The following is a 16,856-nucleotide window of genomic DNA, read 5'->3' as shown; positions in this document are numbered from 1 at the left end:
GTATGTTGAACCGCCCATACTAAATGTGGACCCAGTTAAAGTTGGGAGTTAGGCCGACAAAACGGGTCATGGTTAAGTCCGATTATACCGCAGACCCGCTTTCGTCGGTTTTTTCGACCTGTACTCGTTTCCTCTGCCTGATCTGGACCAGCGACGTGTCCAGATCAGGTCCACGTCGCGCCCCTTCACACGCATGACGTGCCGGAATGACCCGCGCGGACGAACGGCGCGCTTCTCCATCCGTCCGCGTGTGAGTTTTGTAATTGCATCAGCACCCCACTTCACTTCTATACACAGCGCGCGCGCATTTAAAGGCAAACAAGCATTTCTAGAAAACATAGGAGAGGCAGGAGGGCTCGTGGGTCTTATACGGATACAAACACGAGCGCTGTTCTCCCCAACAATGACCCCTTGTACGTATCTCATTCTTGCGACACACGGCCCTTCGTCCAAAATTCATCGCCCCCCCCTTTCATTATCCATGAATGTTGACTGTGATAAGGGAATCCTATAACCATGAGAGCGTCTCTCTGTTTGCTTTCCTCCCTCTCTCCATTTCATTCCCTCGCGCGCCTCTCCTGTCTTTGCTCCCTTTGTTTTATCTCAGGTGAATTGTGTAATCATGTGATCAAACGAGCACCCCCCTTCAATTACCCCCTTAAATGAAAAAATGAGGAACAAAAAGCAGTTCTGTGTGTTTATAAAAAAGAAAAGAAAAGAGGAAAAACGGCTTCTGTCCCTTTTTTTACTGCCACTCTTTGTCCGGGTCTCAACAAACGCTCACATATATAGAGTAAAATGCTGCAGGAAGCAAGGCCAGTTATGTCTATATGGATCTGTGGCCTGGACCACAAGGCTCCTATTTATTTATTTCAATTTGGGACAACTAGAAACACACTCCGAGGACTATACCTACAACTCCTTCTCTTCGATTGGGGGATCTGGGGCCATAGACCTCATCAGAAAGTGAGTTGTTGTTGTTGTTGTTGTTGTTGTTGTTTTTTACGTGTGCAATAATAAAGAGGCAGGGATTTGGATTGATCGGGTTTGGAAAGGAAATAAAGTCACTCAGTTCAATGCCACAAACTGTTGAGGTCGGTAAAAGATGAGTAAAAACACGTTGTGGCTAAAAATCTGGACATGATTCAGATTCTCTTAAATTGCCTAAAATATGCTCAGTGGCTGATAATTTATGCTTCTTCCTTTTTTTGCGTGTTTATCATTCGTTCAAACCAGCAAAGTTGTTAAATTAACATTTAATTCTATTGAAAATGAATGTGTTGGTAACTTGCCATCCTCTATTAATGTCATAAACGTTCGTTCTTGGGCGAGTTAATGCAAAAGCATTTATTGTAAGAAAACAGCGTGTTGTTTATACGACTGTATATAGCCTGCCATGGTCAATCTGCTCATTTATATATTTAAGTAACAAGGCAAGCAAAATCTGAGTGAAAAGACAATGAGAGAAGTTTTTGCTTGTAGCCTATTGCATTCAGAAAAACGCAAGTTATTTCAGGGACTTAATGTAAATACATCTATATATGTAATGTAATCTATCTATGTGATGTAATATATATATGTAATGTAAATTATATATAGTTGTAATATAATCATGTGGCAAAATATTACCAGGGCCTATTGTAAGTCAGTGTGCATTATAATAGCAATAAGAGGCGAGCTGTTTGATGTTTGGAGGTGTTATTAGTCGACGAGGTCCGTGCATGTTAAACACACAATAAGTTGATGAGCGTCATGTCTCGTCATCAAATCAAGCCCGTTGTGTTTTCATTCCGCAACCAAAGGCACCGCCGTCACCATCACACACGCTGCCACTGTGTCGACGTGGCGCATTTGTATCGAATTCAACTTCAAAGGTCCGTTCGTGTAACTGCAGTTTGTCATTTAGTATCAATTCTAAAGCGGAAACATTGTCCCAACGAACAGACGAGGCCCGCGTGCGTCGTATAGAGAGAACCATAATAATAATAATAATAATAATAATAGTAATAAGAGGAAAATATAAAATATTTCAGGACCTCATCACGGCGTGTTGTTGTGGGGCATATTTGAAATTACTGCATTACTAGTTATTTTGTTCTGTTTTTTGTTGTTGTTTTTTTTTTGGCTAATATTTAATCCCAATTTATGTTGAAACCTGCATGCTTTTACAGATTAAAGAGCTCTTATTCCATTTTTTATTTTTCTTTTCGAGGTGAAAATATGTGTCGAATCGAGATAAGATTATATTTTGGTTTTATCGCCTATTTCGTTCATATTTTACTGGATATCTAAGCAAATTATGCAGTTTATATAATTTATAGTATCTTCACAAATAAGTAATAAATTATCATCAAATGACCAGTAAGTAGTTAATCATAGGCACAGCTCCTTTCCGTCTCCATTAAATGTACACCCCCCCATTGCTATACACACACACACACACACACACACACACACACACACACACACACACACACACACACACACACACACACACACACACACACACACCAGCACTAGTAAGTCTGACAGTGGGACGTCAGAAGGACCTGTGTCTACTGGACAGGTTCTGGGTCAGCAGTGTGTTTGAAGAGGACACTAACTAGCCCAAGTGGTCCTCAACAGCTGAAGGTCAGAGGTCACTGCCTTGAGAGATTAAGCAAGACCGTAGAAAATGCGATATAGCCAGAGGTGGTGGTCTGGATCGTTCTGCTGCAGTCTTAAACTTTGAATCATGTTTTGTGTCACATCATCTCGCTGTCTAGATTAGCGATAACGAGACTCGATCACCTGAAATCTCTCACAAAATGAGTTCTGAAGCCTTTGAGGGGGCCGTTATATGAACGGCAGATTTAATCTGATATTACATATCACATTAACAAACAGCTCAACACGATGACCTCCCGCTGGATTCTTTAGTGTTCTGGCACATGTAAGCAGATCAATGGCACATAAAATTAGCCATGATTAGTGTGACAATTACAGTTATTAATTACATAACGCCCTGCACTGTTTGAATGTGTAAGTGGAGCCACTTCAGCAAAAAGAAAAAAAAATTGAATACAACTTTTGCAATGAAATAAAGCAAAAGTCAACTTATAGAAATCGTTACGGCTGCTTTCTCCATTGTTGCTACACTTTATCTGTTCTACCTGTTGTCTGTTGCCATCGCTTGAGGATGCTTTTGAGATCTTGGAAGGGCTTTCTCAGATTTAGAACAAACTCAACTAAAACTCAACCTTTTTTTTTAACCAACATTAAAACGTGTTATCACAACAGATCTCACATAGGAATACGTTGTGTCTTCAGCAGCTGTCTTTGCAGCAAAACTTTCCCTGTGCAGCAACACGGGGTATGGGTATGGATCCTTCTTGCATCTATACCCAATAATCACAGTCATCGGTCATGTGGCCGGTGCGCGTCACACTGCGTTCGTTAGGCAGTACGTTGACGATTAATCACGGTGTCGATGCTGAAATTCACTTGGAGGACATGTGACTTTCCGATGAAGACAAGCGTCTGTCGCCTTCATCAGCAGGTTTAAATAAAGGTCAAACGGAAATAGAAGTGTGAAATTAAAAGGATGGCAGGGACAGGATTTTATTTATTTATTTATTTATTTATTTATTTATTTGGAGGGCGATATAAAAAGTGCTTTATATTTTCAAGCAGCAGTGATTGCCCTTTTGTCTGATTCCTGCCTCTGGCAAATTCATTCAAAGGGGGAAGTCCAGCCTTCTCACAGAGAGGGAGAGAGAATCTGGTGATTTGAGACAGCAAAAGAGAGACAGAGAGAGTGAGAGAGCGTAACGGCAGGTAGATAGATAGATAGATGGATGGATGGATGGATGGATGGATAGAATTCTTCCTGCTTCTCTCTCTCTCTGTCTTTCTCTCTTTCTCGCTCACAAACCAGCCCAGCAGCCACACTCCTATACTAAAACACACACACACTTATGCTCGCTCGCTCGCTCGCTCTCTCTCTCTCTCTCTCTCTCTCTCTCTCTCTCTCTCTCTCTCTCTCTCTCTCTCTCTCTCTCTCTCTCTCTCTCTCTCTCTCTCTCTCTCTCTCTCTCTCTCTCTCTCTCTCTCTCCCCTTCCCCCTTGCACCTGTGCAGGATGGAGCAGGTGTGTAAGTGTTCGCTGATGAAACAGATCAGTCAACCTTGCACAGGGAATCAATGAGCTCTGTTACGAGTTGGGGGTTGGGTGGAAACCAGAGTCAGGTCTCGGTAGTGCTGATCATTTGCGTTGCATAGATATTATTATAATAATATCATAACAATTTTGTAATGAATGTAGTGTTATGGGCCCAAGCTCTCTTAATTGACAGAAGTCCAAAATGAACTTCAATTAAGCAATTAACCCACTACGAAAGACAGATTTGTACCGGTAGTTAGCTACAGCCGCCAATCAAAACGTCAAGGAGTCTTCAAAAGGTTAGCCAACATAATGAAATGTCCCACAAGACCTTGTTGACCTTCCCTTTCCTTCCAACCATCCTTTTTAATTAATCAATGCTGCTGCTTTACATTTAAATAGGCCCCCCTCTTGAATGTCCCCTGCAATGAATTCTGTCTTTGTGCTAATACCACTCCATTTCCTATTCTGTTGTGTTCTTTTTCTCTCGCTCGGTGTTGCTGGTGCTGGTCGGGGAGGGGGTAAGACTGGTAGTAATAGTGGAGGGGTGGTGGTATTTTGGACAAGAACTTGGACGAGTTTCCACTGCAGCTGGGGAGTGAGATGGGATGGCGTGTGTGTGTGTGTGTGTGTGTGTGTGTGTGTGTGTGTGTGTGTGTGTGTGTGTGTGTGTGTGTGTGTGTGTGTGTGTGTGTGTGTGTGTGTGTGTGTGTGCACTGACATGCCAATGTGTGTGTGTGCAGAAATGTGATGGTTGTGTATATATGTAAATATGTGCATGTGCATGGAGACAGTTGGGTAGAGGGCCATGAAGAGATGGGGTGAGGCGGAGACAAGAGGGGATGGTACTGCCACTGGTCGTGGTACGGAAGGGTGGGACGGAGGGCTCGGTGTGTGAGTGTGTATGCATGTATGTGTGCATGTGTGTGTGTGTGTTGGGGGGGGGGGTGTCTCTGCATTGCCAGCTCAATGAATGGCCCATTGTTTGATCTGCTTCATATCTCCAATGCCCAGCCAAAGGGAAGAATCTAGTTACTTCAGCTGTGTGAGGGGGAACATCTAAAGGAAATTGATATGGGGCAGTGGGAGGTGGGGGAGATGGTGTCTTGTTGGAGAGTGGGTAGGTTTTCCAGGTAAGCGAGAGAGAGAGAGCGAGAGAGAGAGAGATGGGGTGAGAGAGGGAGAGAGAGAGAGAGGGAGGGAGGGAGGATAGAGAGAGGGGGAGAGAGTGAGGGGGGAGAGAGAGGGAGAGAGCGAGAGAGTGAGGGAGAGAGGGAGGGGGAGAGAGATGGGGAGAGGGAGAGAGACGGGGGAGAGAGTGAGAGGGGGAGAGAGCGCGAGAGAGAGCGAGAGTGAGAGGTAGGGAGAGAGAGAGAGAGCAGATTACATATTCGTACTCTGACTTGTTTATGAGACCCCCTCTAATAGTGCATTTTTAATGGAGTGTTATTTTCATTTTCAATCTCAGAGGACCACTAGATGCACTTCCTGTCCGCGCGTGTGTTGTTGATGTGTGCGGAGGCTGATACACCAGCTGGCGTATAAGAGTTTGTGTTGCTTGCTTGTGTATTTCACCAAGCTAACAGTAAAATTAAGCGACTAACCCTCTCAAAAAATGGTTTATATCCTATCTACTCCGTGTATAGTCTTGACAGCATGGCTAATCTGAAAATGCATAATTCAGGTATTAATCATAGCATTTCAACAACGGCTGTTTATCCGAAGGATTCAAGTGGGCTGCCATGACATTATTTATCTCAGCGATTCATCGTTGATGGAAACTTCACAGGAACAGTGGCATCAAAGCGAGTCATTGTCGTCCATAATAATACTCAAACCCAGCCAGAATATGGCTGACTGTGGTTCATCTGTTTACATCCACATGACAGGGATTGAAATGTATTTTTAAAAAAAGAAGCTTTTGGAAACATCATTATATCATAAACATTTGCTGTGATATTGTGATTTGTGAATTGATGCTATGATTTATTCCCCTCTCACCTACAGTGTGACGTGAAATGTGAAAACTGCATCAATCCAAAGAAAAGGCATGACGAAATGCCTTCATTTGAAGCCCCGTGTGTTAAACAAAGCCGTAAACACGAGTACCCTACCCTGAGTAAACATTCAATTAATTCAAATTCCCACATTCAGAGAAAAATTACATCAAGCCTCTGCACAGAATCTTCTCATTGTGCTTCAGCGTTGCGATTCAGGGGAAATGCTGCGATATGAAAATTGTCACCGTTCAGTACTGCAATTTTGCACTGAATCGACCCCCCCACACCCCACACCCCGACCTCTAATTAAAAAAAGAGCTGTGCATCCAGCTATGATTGGATAATTTATCTATGGCAGCTTAACTATGGTTAACTTCATTACACTTGATGTAGATATAGTTTCGACGGCTGTTGGCTGTTGCGGTCCTCTCACAGGCTATGATTGACCTAATCTCCTACTTTATATATATATATATATATATATATATATATATATATATATATATATATATATATATATATATACACACACACACACACACATATATATAGCATCTTTTGGTAGAGATTCGATTGGGCAGCACAGTGGCGCAGTGGTTAGCGCTGTCGCCTCACAGAAAGAAGGTCCTAGGTTTGAATCCCGGGGGTTGTCCAACCTTGGGAGGTCATCCCAGGTCCTTTCTGTGTGGAGGTCCTGGGTTCGAACCCCAGGCCGTCCCAGGTCCTTTCTGTGTGGAGTTTGCATGTTCTCCCCGTGTCTGTGTGGGTTTCCTCCAGGTGATCCAGTTTCCTCCCACCACCAAAAAGACATGCATGTTAGGGTTAATACTTCTGTCTCTTCCCCTGAGCAAGGCAATGGGAAGAAGAACTGGAGTTGGTCCCCGGGTGCTGCAGCTGCCCACTGCTCCCATACAAAAGGATGGGTTAAATGCAGAGGACACATTTCATTGTAACCTGTACAATGACAAAATAAAGTGGTGTTCTCTTCTTCTTTACTGTAGAAAGACAACATTCAACTCAGAAAAGGGCTTTTCCTGTTGTCATCTACTGACTTTAGTTGAGGCGACTTTGGTTTTTCAACTAGAAAAATAGAACAGGCTTTGGTGACAGTGAATCATCCACCATCTTGTCACAAACATATGTTACTATAGAATGATGTCAGATTGGGCAGCTTTATCACACACTATTAGAATAAAAAAAAGGAGTGATAGGGACTCTTGAGAAAGGGTCTCAAATGAGAAGAGGGTCATTGTGGACCTGGGCCCCACCTCAGTAGAGGACATGCAATCCATGCAATCCAAACCAGAAGCCATCAAATCCTGTCTGTACACCGCTCGCCTTTCTTCACAACATGCAAAACGTGCTTTTTATTTTTGTACAATGAAATGTCGTGCTCCTGGGTGGCAATCGCCCAAATCTGCATCATGTTGTTTTTAACAGCTGCCCACTGCTCCTAGCTACACAGCTAGGCTGGGTTAAATGCAGAGGAAGAATTTTCCCACGGGGATCAATAAAGCAATAAAAAAAATGTATATATTGTAGCGAATTCGGGGGACAACGCAACCACAGGAATTGCCGCGGCCGGGAAGCGAACCCGTGTCGACCGCTAGACTAAAGGATCAGACCCGCGAGCCAGCGTGTCTTCTTATCCATGCACGTCACACTGCATATAAGCTCCTTCACGCCTCAGGGCGCATACGCTTCCGATGGCCTTTATGGTCGCTCCATCCCACTTCTAACACCAATGTAGCGAATTCGGGGAACAACGCAACCACAGGAACTGCCGCGGCCGGGAAACGAACCTGTATCGCCCGCACCGCAGGAGGCATCGCTAACCGCTAGACTAAAGGGTCAGATTCGCGAGCCAGCGGCTAGCGTGTCTTCTTATCCATGCACGTTACAATATATATATATATATATATATATATATATATATATATATATATATATATATATATATATATATATATATATATATATAGATAGATAGATAGATAGATAGATAGATAGATAGATAGATAGATAGATAGATAGATATCCCCCCCGGTTAATTCTATTGCACACCACACACACACACACACACACACACACACACACACACACACACACACACACACACACACACACACACACACACACACACACACACACACACCCCAGTAAGTCTGACAGCGGGACATCAGGAGAACTTCGCGAAGGAAACGACGCGACTAAAACACGTCATAAATAGTGACATGACGCGCACGATCGCGCGCAAATTACGAGCTGTCATTTTGAGCGGTCATGGTCGCTCTAGGGACAAGATGTTATCATAACTTTTTGTGCAATTGGTCTAAAACTCGTTTTAATGCAAATATATGCAATTTTAGGATAATTCAGGGAGCGGCAGGTCTGTATATCCCCCCCCCCCACAAAGTTATTAAACTTTGAACATCTAAAACTTTTGATGGTTCTGTTAAACTCCGAATCAGCAACAAAACCGTAGGCACGGGACAAAATTTTGCTACTGGAAGTGTCCTGGTTTCCGTTTCCGTTTTAGTAGCATTGACCAATCAGTTTGAGCAGGTGGTGATCGCTGCAGGAACACGCTTTGGTTGCGTGTTGGTAACAGTCCGTGTGGGGAGTGAAAGAGGTGTTACGCACTGGCCGAGGTGTTTTTGGACCCAAAACACCTACCAAAAGTATCGATGTTTGTGTATTGTGTGGAGAAACTTTCGACTCGTGTCGAGTAATTGTGAAACAATCCGGTCTTGACGTCGCCTCTCAACTCCAACTCTATTCTCGCGTCTCAAGTTGCTAATCCGACTGTAAACAATGACGGGCACACGGGAGAGGAAGTCTTCATAGCAAACGGAAGTGAGCAGCCAGCAGCTGCACCGGAACTCGCGAAATATGGGCCGTTGCCTGCAGAGGGTAAATCGTCGTCAGAATATTTAGCCTCTGGGTTCCAAGATTGGGATTGACCTGGTCCAGTTATTTCAGTGTCCGCTGACCTTTGAGCTCTGATACCGTTCGTGAATTTTATAGCATTTATCTGTGTTTCCCTCTGGTACAGCCAGTGGCTCGCAGGAGCAGGCTGGGCGACAACCAGGAACAAGACTTGGTGACTTCTGGTGAGACAGCTCGGAGAAGTGGCGGCGCTTGAAGGAAAGGGTGACATCCCAGCCTGCGTATTTCACGAGGAACCCAAACAAGCCGCAGACAGGATCGCAGACACAGATTGGCGGATTAGACGAGTAAGTAGTAAGCAAGTAGATGAGAAAGAGCTGACACCGTCCGGTGGAGACCAGATGGAGGAAGCCAATGAGAGAAAGGGGACAAAATACAGGAAGAAGAATCGGGAGCTGCTTCAGCAGTTGGGTGGCATGATGGCTCAACGGTTGGCACCGTTGCCTCAAAGCCAAAAGGTCCCAGGTTTGAACCTGGTCCGTTCTGTGTGGAGTTTGGATGTTCTCGCCACGTATGCTAGGATTTCCTCCCACCGATCAAAGACGCGTTTGATATAGAATGAGGTTATACATATGCTGTATATGTAGTGCGGTATGTAAAGCTCTCTGAAACGTGTGTGATAAGGGGCTATGTAAATGAATATGAACTTGCAGTATTGCAGATGGCGGTCACTCTTTACTCTCTTTGGCCTCATAATTGTGAGAAGAGCCATCACCGGGCTGCTGAGAGAGTCTCTACATGGCTGTGGATAGAAATGGGTGATTCATGGATCTACTTGGACACAAACTGTAAGCTGGTCAGTCGGGTCATCTGGTTATCTATGGCAGGGTGTGTGATGTTGAAAGACCGAAACACTTGATTTCCCAGGGGGAAACATGCTGTGTCCAAGTACATCACCGGATGTGTCATTCGTCCTTTGTGGTGAGCAGACTCATGTACTTACTACACCCACAGACACATTTAGAGCAGGCGGTCGACCCCGTGACTGCTCCAGCAGTTTTAGCCAAACTCGTTGCTCTCCTTTGAAACAGTACCTTACATGCTTGTGAATTTGTTTTCCCATTTAAAATCGATCTCCATTTCTCTCGCTCTCTCTCCTTCTCTTGCCCAATCTATTTTTCTCTCTCCCTCTGTTCCTCTCTCATCACAAATGTCTGAGCTCCGCCACAGCTGCGAGTGAAAGGTGGAGAGTTGGGGAGAGGGTGAGAGATGCAGGAGGAATCAGAGGAGAGAAAGCTCAATGGTCCCTTGTTTTCCCCACAGCCATTCCTTCTCTCCCTCTTGGAGAAAAATCACCAGCCACCGCTCTGCATCATCGTCCATAGGCCCTGCAATGGATTGTGTGTGTGTGTGTGTGTGTGTGTGTGTGTGTGTGTGTGTGTGTGTGTGTGTGTGTGTGTGTGTGTGTGTGTGTGTGTGTGTGTGTGTGTGTGTGTGTGTGTGTGTGTGCGCTAATGTGTCAGTGACACTAATGTCACTCAGACCTACATTTATTTGTATACAAGCAAATTTCATGGTACGATGCAGACATTCCCAAACAACCCGTCTTTGTGGGAGGAGGGTATGCGCTTGAAAAATGATAATTGGGCGGAATGAAAGGCGAAGGACGTGGAGATTGAGTCATTTGCAGTAAAATGCAGAAAATGATGTTCAAGAATTTAGCTGGGAACAAGGCCGTCCTTTGTTGGGATGTTTCTGCAGTATGTCTGGCTGCTGCTTTGGGCGTGGTCACACGGCGATGGCCTGCCTCACTAATAATGTTCAGTTTTGTTGACTGTTTGTCTGTCTCTCCTCATGCTCGTTATTACTCAGACAAAACGTTCAATTCTCATTGAATGTCCGATTTAGCGAAATGTCTAAGAGATCAGCATTTTCATAAGCTTGTTACTCCATGGGACAGAATAGCTGCTTATCTGCATGCACACTTGTCTCTGTGCCCTCTCTTCTCTGCTGTCGCAAACCAAACACTGAGAAGATACCAAGGAGGGCGGCCATCTTGGGCCGGAAAGAGCATATGAGGTAGCTCTACTGTGGTAGGGGTATCTACACCTGCATTCGTACAGTTTAATCAGAACGAGTGAAAGTACCTGTCTGAAAATGTACTCGGGTGTAAATACAACACCTACCAATTGATGGACATACGTCCATAGCATTCACTTTCAAGTGCAAATTTTTCAGTTTTGTACACTTTCTGAAGTCATCTTTGCCAAATTGGGCAGAAGTCCTTCTTTGGATTGGTCCTTGCAGACTCGACAGGTCACTCAGTCCATGGTACAAAGATTGTAAACAGAAGTACATCAGATTCTTAGTTAAACAGACATATAGCAGGAGTGCTATTCCTTCCCCTACCCCACCCTCTTTTTCTCCCCAATTGTACTTAGCCAATTACCCCACTCCTCCGAGCCGTCTTGGTCGCTGCTCCACCCAATCCGGGGAGGTCTGCAGACTACCACATGCCTCCTCCGGTACATGTGGAGTCACCAGCCGCTTCTTTTCACCTGACAGTTAGGAGTTTCACCAGGGGGACGTAGCGTGTGGGAGGATCACGCTATTCCCCCCAGTTTCCCCTTCCCCCTGAACAGGCTCCCCGACTGACCAGAGGCCAGGACACATACCCATATCCGGCTTCCTACCCACAGACACGGCCAATTGTGTCTGTAGGGACCGAAGGTAACACAGGGATTCGAACCGGCGAGCCCCATGTTGGTAGACAAATGACTAGACCACTATGCTACCCAGATGCCCCAGGAGTGCTATTCCTGAATGGGGGATCTGCCCCATGTTCCCTCAGGCCTGTGGGTTAGCGATACATTAGCTAGCGAATAGGTTAGCTATGGGCTAAGGTAAGAGGTTAAGGTTAGGGTTCGGTAAAGGTTAAGTCAGGTTAACGTAGGTTAGCTTAAATTTCGGTAAATTCAACAAAATCCCCCTGCATGCTGTGGTTGCAATACGAAGTTGAATCCACATACAATCTGTTTCCTGTCTGTCGTCTTTTCTGTCCTTTTCAAATACTTTGTCATTGCCTCGTTTTGTTAGGTCTCCGTTATGATAGGTTTCAATTTTGGTTACCATTTCGCAGCCCGTGAGATCCACTTGAAGGGCTTGTTGAAATGTCTCCCCTCATAGACAAACATTTATGAACCACATTAAATTTATTGAGAGTCATCTTATATTTAGTCCCGTAAGCCTTTTTTGCTGAATAATAGCTATTCGAAGCAATTAGCAGGAAACAGCAGCGATTAAGTGCGCATTTGCTCTGTGTGCGTTTTGTAGCACAGGATATCTAATGAGAAGTGAATCTATCCACTTTAGGAGAAACGTTTATGTAACATGAAATCACCAATGTCTTGCTTGTCTTGTTTACGTCCGTGTTAAAAATGGTCAGCTTTTCTTCATAGCTAATGTCACAGCGGATGAGAGGGGTTTTTTTTGTCTTTACAGTAAGTTACATGTTGCATGCGACATGTTCTTTAGTTTTCCATTACGTCTAAGCTCTAAATTCTGATCTGCTACTTCACCCTTCATTGGGATGATATACGTGAGCGCTTCTGAGACCTTCTTTGTGAGGGTGTGTCCTCTTTTCAAAGGGATTCAAGGTGCGCCAAGAATGCCGTATGTAAGGCAACTTAAGTCTCATACCTCGTATGACAGCTTTTCTTATCCGTGCCCAAAGATTCAGGAAGTGTAATTTGCATTGAAATTGGGCTTTATTTTAAAAAAAAATTTTTATAGTGTTCTCTCCCTTTTCAATGGCATTGCATACCTTTGCCCCGCTACCAACAGCTCCGTTGGTTTGACCTGAGCACTGCCTCCCATATGTTGTTGGATAGGTGCTATTTAGAATGTGAGCAGGGAGCCTCAGAGGAGAGGAGAGGGGAGACCAGTAATAGTGCCTTGGAGGAGATGTGGAGAGAGAGAGAGGATGAAAAAAGTCACTTTCCAATCATGAGTTTTTCTCGGAACATTGAATTAAGCAGCGTGAACGGGTGGGGGCCTTAGGGGGAGGAGGGTGGGGGGTTGGGGGGGGTCTGGGGGCGGCCGAAAAGATGCACGAATGAAAGAGTTTGTTGTTCGACTTTGGGAGGGGGAGATGAAAGGGGAGAGGGAGATGGGGAGTTTGTCGGGCATCAGTACCCTCTCCCATCGCCTCCTCACCCTACGGCCCTCCCTCACTCGGCCCATGTGAGCTGGAGTTCAAACACAGGGCCCACAGCTGCTCCCATTAACTGACAAACACACGCGCATACACACACATGCACACATATACACACATGGACAGACAGACACACACACACACACAGAAGTAAACACACTCAAAGAGAACGTGCATATCCCATGATTCCTGTCCTAAAAGAGCAACGCATGCAAATAATGCACGCACATTAACAAGCTGTAGGTAGCTAGGATATTCACACAAACATGAAGTCCAGACACACAAACTCAGATTTGTGTGTGTGCACGCTCATGCGAAGAGCTCAGAAGATCATCCTCTAAAACCGTCGTCAGTCAACTGAAAGCTATTTTATATTGTTGCCTAGAAGTTAGCCAGACAGATGTCCAACATGCGTCCACATGTGTCCACATGCGTCCTGCATTGCTGCTGTCCTGTTGCTCTGGCCCTCGGGCATTGTTGGGGTGGTGCTGCCATGATAGTATATCTACAGGTGTACTTTTGGTTTCAGGAGTCAGGGCCAGTGGCAGTGGCCACCGCTGTTCAGCGCAGCGCTTAAATATCAGTTTGTCACGCTGTATAATGGCCGTTTTTAATTTTGCTAAGTCTGTAATTCCATCTCTTCTAGCCAGTCTGGAGCTGACTCGAGTCCACAGCCACAACGACGCTGCTGCGGATGAATTACTGAAGCTGGCCTGGATGTTAGAAAGGCCCAACAGCGATGCAGCCTTACAGTATCTCTCTCTGTGGGTGATGTGTGAAAACATTAACTCGTAATAGTTTGTTTGTGAAATGGCTGACTGTTAGTCGAGCATTATATATGAGGAATTTGACTCGAAGTAGATTTGAGGATGTCACTGCAAATGTAATCTTTTAAAACCATTGGTGACAAAAAAAATTGACGCAAATTAGGGGATTTTTCTTTAAAGAATCTTTGACACAGTAAATATTAATATTGCTATTAATATTCATAGCAGACATAATTATTCAACTTTAACAAAACGAGATCCTCTATTTTTAAAAGATATTGACAAATGAATAGGTACCACTTTACAACAAGACTGGTTTATAATTAGTCTATCAATTAAGTGGTGAACACTTTATAATTAATTAATAAGCTGTTATGTAACACAAGAGATAAAAAGGGCAACAGTGACCTGTTGCTTGCCAAATAGTGAGCCTACATAATATCTGATGGAGGTGACAGTTTAACATGCTGACTGATTAAGGGACAAGGTAATCTAAGCAACTAGCAAGATGTGAGATTTAACAGGATAGGTAGATAAAAAGTGCAGCAGTCACTTACCAGTTACTTGCCAAATAGTGATCCTGCATCGCTGTATGAAAACTGTAATACCTTGTTTATAATTGTTTATTAATGATTTATAAAGTGTTTTATACCTTATTAATAACCTAAACCATTTATAAATCCTTTAGAAGGGTGGTCTTATTGTAAAGTGATACCAACGAATGTAAGGTGTTTTTTTTTCCTGAGAATTATTGCCTGAGATATGTGCAATACAAAACCACTGACTCACTGTGAAGTCTAGTTTTACTGGTCTGACGCCATCTAAGCAGAGCAAGTCAACTCGTTTATCAACATATAATTTAAAGGACTTTTCAGTTTACTGGATTATGACACTTGCGTCACAGCTGTCATGCTCCCATGTCAGTGATTTGTCTTTCAGCCCCAATAGTAATGCAGAAAATGTCTGGGTGACATGCAGAAAGCTAAGGTTTGTTTTTACTTCTCTCGGCTCGTTGGATGGTGTTTGAAGGAGTAAAATCCGTGTCTTTCTCTCCGTCTTGGCTGCCAGTTGTCCGTGACACTGCACTGGGGCAAACTGTACGGTCCAAATCAGGGGGGAAATGCCGAGGCCATGCTTTACTCGACATGATTTAAGCGCCACTTAAATCCACATAGAGGGAGATTGAATTTATTTAGGCCTGTCAGAAACAAACTTAAGAAAAGGATACGTTTTGACATGGACTATGTTTGATAGGTAGGTAGGTAGGTAGGTAGGTAGGTAGGTAGATAGATAGATAGATAGATAGATAGATAGATAGATAGATAGATAGATAGATAGATAGATAGATAGATAGATAGATAGATAGATAGATAGATAGATAGATACTTGTCCTGTAAGAGGTGATTGGTTTTCACCCTTTCTACAGTTTCTTGGTTGGACTGCTTGGTGAAAATCAAAATATAGGAGTGATAATAGATTTCCACTTTGCACTTTAAGTATCACGGCATTACATATATTGGGGGATGCCGAATTGTTTTTATTTCTTTTTCTATGAGACAGAAAACCACAGTCTGTAGGCAAAAAGTGAATGAATGAGAAGACACATCATAACATGCCTGCTCAGTTTCACTTTATCACATTTAAAAGCAGAACTAGTGTGATAGCAGCGCCTCACAAATCGCAGGAAAAGTACAGTGAAGGTTCATGTGGGATGCTTTTTCGTTGTTTTTTTTTTTTTTTTTTACAATAGCTTCAAATTCTACCATTCCAGCCCAGAGACTCGGCTTCATTTGGTCGAGAAAAGACTGCCTGACAACAGCAAGTTATGCCCGGCCCTCGCTGGTTTTCATCTCATCCGATCCTACACGGTCTTCCTCGGCCAAAATATTTTGGGAATCTGTAATCCTATACTCACAAATCAGCATCGGCAGGGGGTGGGTGGGAGGGAAGGTGCCTGCAGGAGGAAAAGGAGCACAGGATTAAGATGGTTGTAAAGTCTGCAGGTGGAGTTGCCACCAATGGGAAAAGATGTGTATGGTGAATGAGATGCTTCAGACTCGTGCATAACGGACATCAAGTGTGCCGGAGGACTGCGTGGTGGACACTGGGGCAGCCAAGCCTGCACTGATCCACAGGCAGGTGTAGTAGTAGTAGTAGTAGTAGGAACGCACGCTGATTATTTAAAGGCCGCCGAACGAAGCTTTGCAAACACAAAGGAGGTTAGTGGAGATGGGGGGGGGGGGCAACTGGAGATGAGAATTGGGAAGGAAAAAAAAAATCAAGAAGGCGCTCCAAAGGCAGGGACTAACTAGACGGTGGCACGTTAGAGTTAAAAGAAGTAGAAGGACATCGCCGGAGGAAACGCCGCAGAGGAAATTCCGGAAAAAGTGTGATGGAGAAATGGAAAGATGGAGAGGAAAATAAAAGATGATGGCGCGAGGACACAAGACACGCACGTACACACACACACACACACACACACACACACAGAAAGACACATCCCATAATTAGCATGCTCACAAGCAGTTAAAAATCCCAGACAAAGGCCTACTGTTGAGTCCTGGCAGCCCGCTTTGGAGACAATGCACAATGGGAGTCAGTAAAAGCCCCCAAATCACCCCAACAGCCCCTGTAGCCCACCACCGCGACTTCTTCACCACCCTGCCGAAGAGCCATGCACCCACTCACTCACCAACTATTAAAAACCTGATAGCCTCGAGGCCTGCAGCTACTAAACAGCCCGTTTCCTTCATCCTCGGTTCCCTCCTTTACGAATTTTTATACACCGGCAGAAATGCCTCTCCGCTTTTTTCCCAGAGTTCAAAGGTCCAATTTGTGGGCTGCTTT

This window comes from Lampris incognitus, chromosome 10 (assembly GCF_029633865.1).
Source record: "Lampris incognitus isolate fLamInc1 chromosome 10, fLamInc1.hap2, whole genome shotgun sequence".
In the NCBI taxonomy this organism is placed as follows: Eukaryota; Metazoa; Chordata; class Actinopteri; order Lampriformes; family Lampridae; genus Lampris; species Lampris incognitus.
Note: the sequence above shows the minus strand (reverse complement) of the source record.